The sequence below is a fragment of the Rhinopithecus roxellana genome, chromosome 17 (assembly GCF_007565055.1).
Source record: "Rhinopithecus roxellana isolate Shanxi Qingling chromosome 17, ASM756505v1, whole genome shotgun sequence".
Classification (NCBI taxonomy): domain Eukaryota; kingdom Metazoa; phylum Chordata; class Mammalia; order Primates; family Cercopithecidae; genus Rhinopithecus; species Rhinopithecus roxellana.
The window spans coordinates 87014117-87028788 of NC_044565.1; the positions used below are offsets into that span (position 1 = coordinate 87014117).

The following is a 14672-nucleotide window of genomic DNA, read 5'->3' on the forward strand; positions in this document are numbered from 1 at the left end:
GTAATCTCAGTACTTTGGGAGGCTGAGCGGGGAGGATTGCTTGAGCCCAGGAGCTTGAGAGCAGCTTGGGCAACATAGCAAGACCCCATTGCTAAATCAAGAAAAATTTAAAAACAAATTAGCCAGGCATGGTGGTGCATGCCTGTGGTCCAAGTTACTCAGGAGGCTGAGGTGGGAGGCTTGCTTGAGCCCGAGAGGTCAAGGCTACAGTGCGTAGTGATTACACTACTGCATTCCAGCCTGGGCAATGGAAAAAACTAGAAAGAAAGAGAAGAAGAAGAAGAAGAAGAAGAAGAAGAAGAAGAAGAAGAAGAAGAAGAAGAAGAAGAAGAAGAAGAGGAAGAAGAAGAGGAAGAAGAGGAAGAAGAAGAAGAGGAAGAAGAGGAAGAAGAGGAAGAAGAGGAAGAAGAGGAAGAGGGGGAGGGGGAGGGGGAGGGGAAGAAAGAAAGAAAGAAAGAAAGAGAGGAAGAAAGAGAAAGAAAGAGAAGAAGAGAGAGAGAAAGAAAGAAAAGAAAAGGAAAGAAAAGAAAGAAAGAGAAAGGAAAAAGAAAGAAAGAAGAAAAATCAAGGTTATATTAGCTTTATATAAAGAGTTAGAAAATGTTTTCTCTTTTTTTATTCTTTGAAAATATATACTGTATTGTTACAGGGTCTTTGGGGTATTGCTTTTCTGGCCAGAAATCTCTGCAGTTGGTGGCACCTTTGCCCAAGTTATTGTCCTGTGTCCAGGAAGAAATGAGGTACACAGACAAGTGAAAGGTGAGCAAGATGAAGAGGAGCTTTATTGAGTGTTAGAACAGCTCAGAGGAGACCTGTAGTGGCTGACTCCTGTCTGCAGGCAGATTGTCCTGACAAACATTCAGCCTTTAGCAGAGAGGGTGGCTCCTCTCTGTAGCTGGTCATCCCATCATCTGCAGCTCTCAGTGGAGAGGAGGCCCTGGAGAAGGTAGCTCCTCTCTGCAGCTGGTTTTCCCAGTGTCTGCCCTGCTCTTGTTGAGTCTAGGGGTTTTTATGGTCTTCAGAGGGGCAAAATGCATGCTGATTGGTCCACGGGCAGCCATGGGTGAGCCCAGGAAAAGGTTCCATGAGTTCTGCCTCCAGTACACAGGACTGGCAGCCCAGCCCCCAGCTTTCAGGCCTTCTCCTGCCTAAAGGTGGGGCTTCACCAGGTTCCTGCTCCCTTCTGCCCAGGAGCCTGTCTGCCTCCCTCTGCTGTTCATGTTTCACAGGCTATTCATGCCAAGGGACACCTGCAAGCCAATGCTGAGCTGCCCTCAGCCTCCCCTCAGCTTCCCTCCTGCACTCATGGGTGCCCAAAGTCTGGAGGGGACTGAGGCGGCAGGGGGCTGGCATGTCAGGGCTGCCCCAAGCATGTGCCCACCTGGCTGGACTGTGACAGTTCCTGGACTTGGCCCCAAACTTGCTCCACAATTGCAGTGAGTACTGAGAACAGGGAGAGGCCAGGCAATGGGAGCAGGCACTTCAATCCTGTGGGGTGCCTTCCTGGGCCCCCAAGAGCACAGAGATGCCCAGGTCCAAAACCAGGCTTGGGCAGCTGCAGCTGCACCCAGGGAGATCTTGCCTCGCTAACTCAGAAGGGGTGAGGCTCCTGTTTGTCCCTGGCTCCCGCCAGCTCCATGGAGTGTGCAGTCCCAGCCACACCTCCGAGATGGGAGCAGGCACTGACAGCAGGAGAAACCAGGCAATGAGAGCAAGCACTTTTGAGCCTGCAGGGGGAAGCGAGGTCTTCCTGGGCACTCAAGACCACAGAGATGCTGGAGTCTGGAGCTGCACCAGAGCAGCTGCAGCGGCACCCAGGGAGGCTGGGCAGCGCCTCCCTCCTGTAGCCATCATGGCAGCAGCCACTCTAGATGGGCTGCTGCTGCCACCAGTATTAGTTTCCTATTGCTGCCATAGCAAATTACCACAAACCTAATAGCTTGAAACAATGCAAATATATTATCTTTCAGTTCTGGGGATCAGAAGTCCAAAATAGGCTAGCAGGCTGTATTCCTTCTGGAGGTTCTGAGGGAAAATCTGTTTCCTTGCCTTTTCCAGCTTCTACTTCTAGAAGCTATCTGTATTTCAAGGTTCATGATCCCTTTGAAGATCTTCTGTCTTCCAAGTTGACAGTATAACATCTTCAAATTTCTCTCACTCTCTAACTGACAACGTTTATCTCCTTTTATAAGGGCCCTTGTGATTGCACTGAGCCCACCTGGATAATCCAGGATACTCTTTCCATCTCAAGATTTTTAATGTAGTCACATCTGCAAAGTCTTTTTCCCCTTGGAAAGTAACATATTCAGTTTTCAGGGATTGGGAGGTGTATATCTTTGGGGTACTATTATTCTTTCTACAAAATATATGTAAGCTTGGTATTATTTCTTCCTTAAATGTTTGGAAGAACTTACCAGTGAAACCATGTGGGACCAAGGTTTTATTTGTGGGAAGGTTTATAATAATACATTTAAGTTATTTAATACAAAATAAACTTCAGGCTTGGCATGGTGACTTGTGCCTGTAATTCCAGCACTTTGGGAGGCCAAGGCATCAAACTCTTGGCCTCAAGTGATCCTTCTGCCTCAGCCTCCTAAGTAGGTGGGACTGTAGGCACATGTCACCATGGCTGGCTTTGATCACTGATCTTTGATGTTACTATTTTAATTGTTTTGGGGCACCACGAACCACATCCATATAACATGGTGAATTTAGTCAATAAAGGTTGTGTGTGTTCTGACTGTCCCACCAACTAGCTATTCTCCCTTCTCTCTCTCTCTCTCCTCCAGCCTTCCTGTGAGACAACAATATTAAAATTAGTCTACTTAATAACCCTACAACAGCCTCTGAGTATTCAACTGAAAGAAAGAGTTGAATGTCTCTCACTTTACATCAAAAGCCAGGAATGATTAATTTTACAACTAAGATTAATGTTAGTTGTCATTTTCTCAAGGCATGTTAAAAGCCAAGATAGGCCAAAAGCTAGCCTCTTGTGCCAAACAGTCAAGTTGTGAATGAAAAGGAAGAGTTCTTTTCTTTTTTCTTTCTTTCTTTTTTTTTTTTTTTTTTTTTTGAGACAGGGTATTGCTCTGTCACCCAGGCTGGAATGCAGTGGCATGATCATGGCTGACTGTAGCCTTGACCTCTGGAGTTCAAGCCATCTTCCTACTTTGGCCTACCCCAAGTAGTTAGGACCACAGACGTGAGCCACCATGCCTGGCTAATTTTTTAATTTTTTGTAGAGGCTGGGCCTCTGCGTGTTGCTCAGGGTGGTCAAAAGCTCCCGGGCTCAAGCAATGTGCCCACCTTGACCTCCCAAAGTGCTGGGATTATAGGCATGAGCCACTGCACTGTCTAAGAAATGTTCTTGAAAGAAATTAACACGCAATTAAGAAAGTGAGAATGTGAGAAAGTGAGAAAGGCTGTTGCCAATATGGAGAAAGTTTTAGTGGTCTGGATAGATCAAACCAGCCACATCATTCCCTTAATCTAAGGGAAGAGAGTTAGCAAGGCCCTAACTCTCTTCAGTTCTGTGAAGCTGAGACAGGTCAGGATACTGCAGAAGAAAAGGTGGAAGCTAGTGAAGGTTGGTTCATGAAATTTCATGAAGAAGCTGTCTCCATAACATAAAAGTGCAAGGTGAACAGCAAGTGTTAATACAGAAGCTGCAGCAAATTATCCAGAAGACCTAGCTAAGATTATTGATCAAGGTGGCTACACTAAACAACAGATTTTTAATGTATATGAAACACCTTCTATGAGAGGAAGATGCCTTCTAGGACTTTCATAGCTAGAGAGAAGTCAATGCCTAGCTTCAAAGAACAGACTGATATTCCTGGAAGGGGCTAATGCAGCTAGTGACTTTAACTTGAAGCCGATGCTCATTTAGCATTCCAAAAATTTTAAGGCCCTTAAGAATTACGCGTAATTGGTGTGTGCGCCTAATCTCAGCTGGTCCACCCAAGACCCGCTGAGCACGAACCCTAGTCCCCTGGGCAGCCCCTTATCCGCTCCGACAAGATGAAACAATCATGAACCAGGAAAACCTCACAAACTGCAGGCACAAGTGCGCACAGGTGGGAAAGGAACTTCTTGCAGAAAGAAGGTGGTTCATAGAGCAGCCGCAGCGGATGTTAAAAAACTTCAGTTCTTCTTAAAGAAGTTAGGGGTAAACAGTATCTCCGGTATTGAAGAGTTGAATATGTTTACAAACCAAGGAACAGTGACCACTTTAACCACCCTAAGGTTCAGGCATCTCTGGCAGTGAACACTTTCACCATTCATTACAAGCCATGCTGAGACAAAGCAGCTGACAGAAACGCTACTCAGCATCTTAAGCGAGCTTGGTGCAGGCAGTCTGACTAGTTTAAGGAGACTGACTGAAGCTCTGCCCAAACAATCTGTGGATGGAAAAGCACCACTTGCTACTGGAGAGGAGGATGATGATGAAGTTCCAGATATTGTGGAGAATTTTGATGAGGCTTCCAAGAATGAGGCAAACTGAATTAAGTCAACTTCTGAAGATAAAACTTGAAGTTACTGGGAGCTGCTATTTTATATTATGACTGCTTTTTAAGAAATTTTTGTTTATGGATCTGATAAAAATCTAGATCTCTAATATTTTTAAGTCCAAGCCCCTTGGACACTGCAGCTCTTTTCAGTTTTTGCTTATACGCAATTCATTCTTTGCAGCTAATTAAGCCAAAGAAGTCTGGGAATCAAGTTTGAAACAAAGGTTAATAAAGTTCTTTGCCTAGTTAAAAAAAAAAAAAAGAATTATGCTAAATCTACTCTGCCTGTGCTCTATTAAAGGAGCAGCAAAGCCTGCCTGACAGTACATCTGTTTATAGCATGGTTTACTGAATATTTTAAGCCCACTGTTGAGACCTGCTGCTCAGGAGAAAAAAGATTCCTTTCAAAATAACATTGCTAGGGCCCAGCACAGTGGCTCACGCCTGTAATCCCAGCACTTTGGGAGGCCGAGGCAGGTGAATCACGAGGTCGGGAGTTCGAGACCAGCCTGACCAACATGGTAAAACCCCATCTCTACTAAAAACACAAAAATCAGCCGGGCATGGTGGTGCATATGTGGGTAATCCCAGGTACTCAGGAGGCTTAGGCAGGAGAATCACTTGAACTGGGGAGACAGAGGTTGCAGGGAGCTGAGATTGCGCCATTGCACTCCAGCTTGGGCAACAGAGTGAGACTCTGTCTAAAATAAATAAATAAATAAAAATCACATTGCTCACTGACAATGTACCTAGTCACCTAAGAGCCCTGTTGGAGGTATACAAGGAGATTAATGTTTTCATGCCTGCTAACAACATCCATTCCGCAGCCCACAGATCAAGGAATAATTCAACTTTCATCTTATTATTTGTTTGGAGAAAAACTCTTAAAGTGTTTTTTCCCTTTGTTTTCACACCACAACAATCAACACAGAAGGCTTCTGTGGCTAAATGTGTGGGGATTTTTCCCCACCAACAAGCAGTGAACACCAATCTGACACTACCTGGAGACAGATCAGATCCCACAGGTTGAAGGTTCAGTCCTCAAGACTAATCCCCAAGCTTCAGACACACGTCACAAGTCTGGGCCTGGTGAACTTCTGTCTTCAAGTTGGAGTCCCCACAACCCTTCTTCGGGATCAATTGATTTGCTGGAGTGGCTCACAGAACTCAGGGAAACATTTATTAATACACTTACTGGTTTATTATAAAGGACATTACAAAGGATGCAGATGAAGAGAAGTATACAATGAGGTACAGGTGAAGGAACACGGAGGTTCCATATCTTCTCTAAGTGCACCATACTCTAGGAACCTCCACATATTCAGCTATCTGGAAGTTCTCCAAATCCTGCTCTTTTGGGTTTCAGAGAGGTTTTGTTACATAGGCATGATTAATTAAACCATTGGCCATTGGTGTTCAATTGACCTTTGTCCCCTTACCCCCTCACCAGAGGTTGGGGGATGGGGTTGAGAGTCCCAATCCTCTAATCATTGGTCTTTCCAGTGACCACTCCCACTCTTAAGCTATTATTCAACATTAGCTGTACAAAAAGACAGCACTTCGGAGATTCCAAGGATTTTAGGAGCTGTGTGCCAGGAAATGGGGAAAAAACCCCAAATATATATTTCATTATATCACATTAAGAAATACATTTTATAATGCTATAGCTGCCAAAGATAGTGATTTCTGTGATGGTTCTGGAAAAAATACATTGAATACCTTCTGGAAAGGGTTCACCATTCTAGATGCCTTTTAGAATATCCATGATTCATGGGAGAAGGTCAAAATATTAACATTAACAGAAGTTTGGAAGAAGTTTATTCCAACCCTCATGGTTTATTTTGAGGGATTCAAGACTTCAGGGAGGAAGTAACTGTGATGGAAATGGTAAGAGAACTGTAAGTGGAGCCTGAAGAAATAGTTGATCTGCTGCAATCTCATGATAAAACTTGAACGAATGAGTAGTTACTTCTTATAGATGAACAAAGAAAGTGGTTTCTTGAGATGGAATGGACTCTCAAGTGAAGATGCTATGAACGTTGTTGAAATGACAACAAGGACTTCGGATATTCCATAAAATTAATTAATAAAGCAATGGCAGGGTTTGAGAGGATCGACTCAATTTTTAAAGAACTTCTACTGTGGGTATAATGCTATCAAGCAGCAGCTCATGTTACAAAGAACTCTTTCGTGAAAGGAAGAGTCAATCAATGTAGCACACTTCATTACTGTCTTATTTGAAGAAATTGCCACAGCCACCCTAACCTTCAATAACTACCATTCTGATTGATTAGGAGCCAGCAACATCGAGACAAGATCCTCCACCAGCAAAATAATTTTGGCTCATTGAAGGCTCAGATGATCATTAGCATTTTTTAGCAAGAGTATTTTTAATGCATGTATATACATCTTATGCATAATGCTACTGCATACTTAATAGACTATAGTATAGTATAAACATAATTTCCTGTGCACTGGGACACCAAAAAATTCGTATCTCCTGCATTATTGCGATATTCGCTTTATTGCAGTGGTCTAGAACGAAACTACTCCAAGGTGTGCCTATACTTAAAATCATGATGTCTTAATTTGTTTTCTTAAAATATATCTGTATGTGTATCCTAAGCAGATAAATCAAGACATGGTTATTCATATTATTAGAGGCAAGTGAAGTTTAGAGAGAGGTCCCCATACTAGACCATATTTATTTCTCTCTTTGATCTACTGTGGTTGTTACTGTTTACACTATCCCCTTGCTACTCAAAGTGTAATTTCAGGGGTATTCCTGTAATTTTAATATAATGCCAGCATATTTTTTTAATGTTACCAAACATAACAAACCTTATTTCAGGAAAATTGAAATACCATCAACAAATGAAATGTGAAATAATGCCCTTGATAGTAATTTCTTTTCCTTTCTACCAATAGAGGGCAACATGAACAAGTTGCTGACTTGATGGTAGTGTTCAAACCTCCTGTCTCAGCAAAGTTCAAAACAGACAGTATTAAACTTGTGACAAACAAAAGCAGTACAAGTTGAAACTATAAAATGTTAGTAGGAGGAGCTCCTGTCTGGTTTCTCTACCTAGAGTCTCACCTCTTTCCAATCCCCCTACTATACTGCTGCTAGAAATTTCTTTCTAAAAGAGAAATCTGATATCATTCCCTTGTTTTTTTTTTTTTTTTTTTTAAAGCTCAGTTGTACTCTATGATCCACAGGATAAAAGGCCAAATTCTTTAGTGTGATATTTGGGTTTGTTCTCAATATGACTTCAACTTTCATTTCTCACCATTATCCACATTTGGAAACTTCTTTAGCCACGCCAAGCTACTCATGGCTCCCCAAACACAATATAATCTTCTATACCTTGATGATGCTTTGCTTTGGTGGTTCTTCCACCTGAAATTCCCTGTACTTCCACTCCCCATTAAACCTTACTTTTCATTCAAGGCCTGGCTCAAAAGTCATCTTTCTGTGGAGACTTTCTTGACTCCCCATTGTTGAACCTTGTTTCTCCCACAAATAGCATATATTACAGATAGAATTGTTTTTAGAATAATCAGTTTGTATTCCTTAGCAGACTACAAGGTCTCTGAGGGTTCGTGTGTCAAAAGAAAATGTCTTATTCATCTTCATGTCTCCAGTGCCTAGTATGCAGTAAATACTCATAATGTGTGTTTGTTAAATGAACAAAGAAAAGGAACTAGAGAGTTCTCATACTGAACAAAACACCTTGTGTAAAATTTTAGACAGACATTGCAGCTAAGGCTTGTAGATGGTGCTTCTCACAAGTTCAGGAAGCATCAGATGTTACTAAAAGATTATTTTTGAAATATATAGATGTTTTTGGTGAATTTTAATTTCCCTATTGCCTCTTAGCAGCCAGATTTTTTTGTAGTATAGTTAAGATGAAGGTTCTTTGGTGCAGAAGTACAGAGATATTATGTCACTTACAATTTAGAGAAATCCTGGTTGCACGAGGTCACCTATTTCTAAGCCAGGTGGAATTCTACTTTCCTGCTTCTCTGGAGACAAAGGATGATCTACAGTCTGTGTGTACGTGGCATACTCAATAACCAATTCCAGTCTCATTTATGCCTGTTTGCTGAGATTAGCATTCACACAGTGACAGAAGAAGGTATTCCTCTCATGATTCTACCTCAGACTTGTAAATTGCAGTACATTTAAAAACACATGATGTATATACCAGTAAGTAGACACAGCTGATATTTTGCAGAGGTGATCATTGCTAAACCATCTGCCAGGTTTTGCAGTTGGTTAAAAAAAAAAAGAAAGAAATTAGTTCAGCAGGATTTGCTCTTCGCAAAAATCATGTCGAGTTTTGCCAATTCTACGTAATTTGATATGCTCTTGCTAATTGAGTAAGAGAAAAATGCTTTCACATTGCACTGCAGGAAAAATATGGCCATTGTCCTTATGACCCTTGTTAAAAAATATTCAATCATAGGGTTATAGTAAATAAAAGCGGAAATAAAAAAGACTGAGACAGTTGAGGAATTCAAAATTGTGACTAAATCAAAACTGTTTGTAGCTACCATAATAAAATAGATATACTACTGCAATGTCTTAAACTAAACAGAATGAGGAGGTTGAGATCTAAAACTAAGAGTAGGCTGCCTTCTGGGATCAAAATAAATCCAATCCAGAGCTTGGAGGTCTGTCTACTAGTAAATTTCCATAAAAAGAGTGTAGGAGTTGTGATCCATGATACAAATAATTTCTTCCCAATTCAGAGTCGAAATCCTCACATGATGAATGTATTGCAAAATATAGGCAATCTAGCTGATGATTAGAAAAAAAAAAGATTTGTTAGGAGACTTTTTGGCCCCTTTGTGTTTTTTGTTGTTGTTGTTTTTTGTTCTTTGTTTTTTTTTTTTGAGACAGGGTCTCCTGTGGCTCAGGCTGGAGTGCAGTGGTGTGATCACGGCTCACTGCAGCCTTGAACTTCTGGACTCAGGTGATCATCTCACCCCAGTGTCCCCAGTAGCTGGGACTATAGGTGCACGCCACCATGCCTGGCTAATTTTTGTACTTTTTGTAGAGAGGGGGTTTCACCATGTTGCCCAGGCTGGTCTCAAGTTCTTGGGCTCAAGCGATCATCCTGTCTTCACGTCCCAATGTGCTAGGATTATAAGTGTGAGCCACTCTTCCCGGCCTACTATGTTAATTTCATAATGATTGAAAATTAATTAATTCAACAAATTTACATATTCCACTAATACAGAACACATACTATATGCAAGACACTGCAGGACAGTGATACTATATATTTGTCAGTTAAAATAAAATTGTTGGCCAGGCACAGTGGCTCACACCTGTAATCCCAGCACTTTGGGAGGCAAGGGCAGGAGGATCACTTGACTCTATGTGTTGAAGACCAGCCTGAGCAACATAGTGAAACCCCATCTCTCAAAAAAAAAATTAGCCAGGCATGGTGGCACACACCTATAGTACCAGCTACTCAGGAGGCTGAGATAGGAGGATTGCATAAGCCTGGGAGATCAAGGCTGCAGTGAGCTATGATCATGCCACTCACTACACTCCAACCTGGGTGACAGAGCAAGACACTGTCAAAAAAAAATTAATATCTTGCAGCAATAGATCATAGATGTTGACCTATATGCCATAAACGTTATGGCAGTTTGTTAACGTACTTATCAGCTGCCTCTATCTCTTCATGACATTTTACCAAAAGCTTAAGCTTCTGTTAAATTGGAAATAATTACCTTCTTATATGACTTTCAGAAAATCTACAGAAATGGTTCTAGGTGTTCTCCATACCTTTCACAGGCAGCTCTGTACTACACAGTCTTCTGCTGGGGCTTCTGGTCCCACTCTGTCCTCTGTGCCCTGAAAGTTGACCTCTATGGACACCATCATACGGGGTTTCTTATTCTTTGCTTCCAGGGGATTCAGCCAGAAGGGAAACACTGGCCTGAAATATAAGTGAGGAGTACAGAGAGATTGGGATATTTATTTGCCTTTCTTCTGCATCATGATTATGGCAGTGGCTCCACATTCTATGGACACAGTTCCTACTTAGTGACTCCTCTTCCAAGACTCCAGGTCTTTCAGGGTTTTGGCAGCACAGTTTCTTCCTCTTGCCCCTTCAGGCCTAGGGGTGAGAAGTGCTCATTGCTATTGTTCATCCTTGGGTGGTTCCCTGCTCCCGTGTTGGTTCACTTACCTTCTCATGCCTCTCTAAATCATCCCTTCATTACTTTCTTTTCACTTAAATGCTTTTTTTTGTTTGAACCAGCCTAAAGTTAAACATTTTAATGTGCCCTCTGCTTCCTGCTAGAACTCAAGAAGACTAGAAACAAACAAACAAAAAGTTTTATATCCAGAAGAAAAGTGCTCAATGGTAACATGCTGAAAGAATGAAAGCAATTTGAACTACATCTGAATCAACAGAGCAATGAAATTCAGCTTTCAAGGAGCTCGTAGACAATTTCTGCAATTCCAGAAGGTAACTATACAATATAGTTGGATAGTTTATTTAATTATCTGTAGTCAGTTAATTCACTGGGAAGAAAGTCATTTCTGTTTTTTGTTTTGTTTTGTTTTTTTGCATCCTGTGTATTCAACAAGGATAGAGCCACGCCTATTTCTTTGCCTATAGTGTATGGCTGCTTCGTGCTACAATGGCAGAGTTGAGTCATTGTGACAGAGACCTTATGGCTCACAGAGCCTAAAATATTTACTATCTGGCCTTTTACAGAAAAAGTTTGCCAACCTCTGAACTAATTGATTGAATAATATATAGTTTGTAGTTTTATTTCTTTTGGCCTCATTTAGACACAACCTTTTGTGCTCAATATGCTTATCTTATACATATGGTGGTTCAATAAATATTGGTTAGTGAAGAAATTGAGAATGCACTGACAAACTTAGAACTCATGACCCTCAATTTTGTGATTAACATGGAGAATCTATTTTAATTTTTTTAATAAGATTTATTAACCAAATTGTATACATGATTATAGGAATTTGGACTCTGATGTTGTAAAAATTGTTAATCCTGGGTTGGGTGTTGTGGCTCACACCTGTAATCCCAGCACTTTGGGAGGTGAAGGCAGGCAGATCACTTGAGGCCAGGAATTTGAGACCAGCCTGGCCAACATGGCAAAACCTCATCTCCTACTAAAAATTCGAAAACTAGCCAGGCACAGTGGCCCATGCCTGTTATCCCAGCTACTTGGGAGGCTGAGGCATGAGAATCACTTGAGCCTGGGAGGCAGGAGGATGCACTGAGCCAAGATGGCGCCACTGCAGCCTGGTTGACAGAGCAAGAGTCCGTCTTAAAAAAAAAAAATTGTTGATCTGGCAATACTACGCATTTAGTATATGATAAATATCATTACTAAAAATGCATTTGAATTCTATTTATTGATTAATTCAAACTGAGAGGCATGTTCAGGCTTGTTTTTGTTTTTCTTTAGAGACAGGGTCTCACTGGGTCACTCAGGCTGGAGTGCAGTGGCACAATCATGGCTCACTGCAGCCTCGACCCTCCGGCTCAAGCTATCCTTCCACCTCAGCCCCCTGAGTAGCTGGGATTATAGACATGAGTCACCACATCTGGCTACTTTTAAAATTATTTTATAGAGACAGGCACTCTGTCGCCCAGGCTGGAGTGTAGTGGCGTGATCTCGGCTCACTGTAACCTCCATCTCCTGGGTTCAAGCGATTCTCCTGAGTCAGCCTCCCAAGTAGCTGGGACTACAGGGACCTGACACCACAACCGGCTAATGTTTTGTATTTTTAGTAGAGAAGGAGTTTCACCATGTTGGCCAGGCTGGTCTTGAACTCCTGACCTCAGGTGATCCACCTGCTTTGGCCTCCCAAAGTGCTGGGATTACAGGCATGAACCACCACACCTGGCCTATTCTTTTTTAAGTGTTTCATTTATGTGTTGTGGATTTTTTTTCCAAATATGACAATGAAATGTATTATTTTTATGATGAGAAAATAAAATGATTTACAAAATATGCAAAATAGTAAACCTAATGTAACTGAATATTTTATATCGCTATTTTAGTTGAAGAAACCAAAGAGAGATCTTTAGTTTTAAAAAATTGTTGAAATAAAATTGAATCTGAGAACTCTTCTCAAACTAATATTTTAAGAAAATAATCAATGAGCATGTATTGATTGAAAATTAGGAAATAACATTTAAATTGTAAATTTTTAAAACGTTTCATGTGAATTTTAACTTATCAACAGCAGAACATCAATTACATAGTCACTTAATATATGCATTTCTTAATATCTTCCTACTATCATTCACTAGAAGGAAATAAAATATCTTCAGATATCCTCACTTGTAATGTTTATTATAATCTGTAATTTGTATTTTTAAAATGGAAGCAGATCTTTGCTTTTCCTATGGTTCAAAGTATTTACTTGTTTTAACTCACGCTTATTTTCAGTACCCTTAAAACTACCAATGGTTCTTTATGTGGAAATCTTTTTGCTCATTTATCTTAAAAGGAATGCTGTGTGAAAAATTTAAGTCATGTTCTAAAGATGGTATTGTTATACCCAAGAATGCCCAGTTTGTGTTTCTTTTATTAGAACATCTTAAGCTCTTGTGTCATGCTACTCATCAGTTATAATTGTGATCTTCACCACGAGGAAAGGGCCCATTACGTGGAATATTTATGTATTTTATTAATCATCCATCAGGTGTTCTGCCTAGGTTCTCTTTCAACTAGGTACTGCTAATGTCTGTCTCTAAGATGTAAATAGTTGAATAGTAGAGGTTGGGAATAGGCTTATGATCAGAATAGGAGAGTTAATTTTTTTTCAACTTCTAAAAGTTTATTTTACAGTATTTGTCCTTTTCTGCACATTTTTATTTTCTCCTCTATAAGAGAGGTCCCCAGCCCCTGGGCTGTAGACCAGTACTGGTCCACGGCCTGTTAGGAACTGTGCCGCATAGCAGAAGTTGAGTGGGGAGCCAGCATTACTGCCTGAGCCCTGCCTCCTGTCCGATCAGCGGCGGCATTAGATTCTCATAGGAGCGGGAACCCTATTGTGATGAACTGCGCATGCAAGGGATCCAGGTTGCGTGCTCCTTATGAGAATACGATACCTCGATCTGAGATGGAACAGTTTCATCCTGAAAAGATCCCCCCTCCCTGCCCAGGGAAAAACTGTCTTCCACAAAACCGGTTGCTGGTGCTAAAAATGTTAGGGACCACAGCTCTATAAGGTTTTCATTTGCTTAGTATCTTTCTGGTAGCAGCGTATCGTTTCGTTTGAGACACTCACTGTGTCGCCCAGGCTGGAGTGCAGTGGTGCATCTCAGGCTCACTGCAGTCTGCATCTCCTGGGTCAAGCAATCCTCCCATGATGCTAGCTGGGACTACAACTGTGCTCCAACGCGCTCTGCTAATTTTTAATTTTTTTGTAGAGATAAAGTCTCACTATACATATTGCCCAAACAGCATCTTAAGAGGAAATGAGTCACTGCCTATTGCTTAGATTTGAAGAATTAAAGAAGGAACAATGCCAACGCAAGGACTGACTATATGATAGGACAGTCATACCCTGGAAATACTTTGTAAGTGACGATTAACATTCAGAACTTTTGCATCACACCATAGCAAACTAGTTAAATAAACTGAGTAGCACCACGCTTACCTAAATAAAGACCAGGAGACTGAACGTAAGCAAAAACATTATACCAAAAGACACTCCAGGCTTATCACAAATCCATCAATTCCACTCACTGAAGAGCCTATCAGGATTTCACTCAAAGACTATTAATTCTTTTTTTTTTTTTTTTTTTTTTGAGACGGAGTCTCACTCTGTCACCCAGGCTGGAGTGCTGTGGCCAGATCTCAGCTCACTGCAAGCTCCTCCTCCCGGGTTCATGCCATTCTCCTGCCTCAGCCTCCCGGGTAGCTGGGACTACAGGCGCCCGCCACCTTGCCCGGCTAGTTTTTTGTATTTTTTAGTAGAGACGGGGTTTCACCGTGTTAGCCAGGATGGTCTCGATCTCCTGACCTCGTGATCCGCCCGTCTCGGCCTCCCAAAGTGCTGGGATTACAGGCTTGAGCCACCGCGCCCGGCCAAAGACTATTAATTCTTTCAGAGTGTTTTAACAGTCTGTGTATTCCCAGCATCCAGAA

The 14672-nt window shown here is 41.5% G+C and overlaps 1 pseudogene; it reads left to right on the forward strand.

Annotated features, from left to right (window-relative positions):
• The window catches only part of LOC104660218, a 78763-nt pseudogene extending 74175 nt beyond the window's left edge, over positions 1 to 4588 (forward strand).
• The last annotated feature ends 10084 nt before the right edge of the window (positions 4589 to 14672 follow it).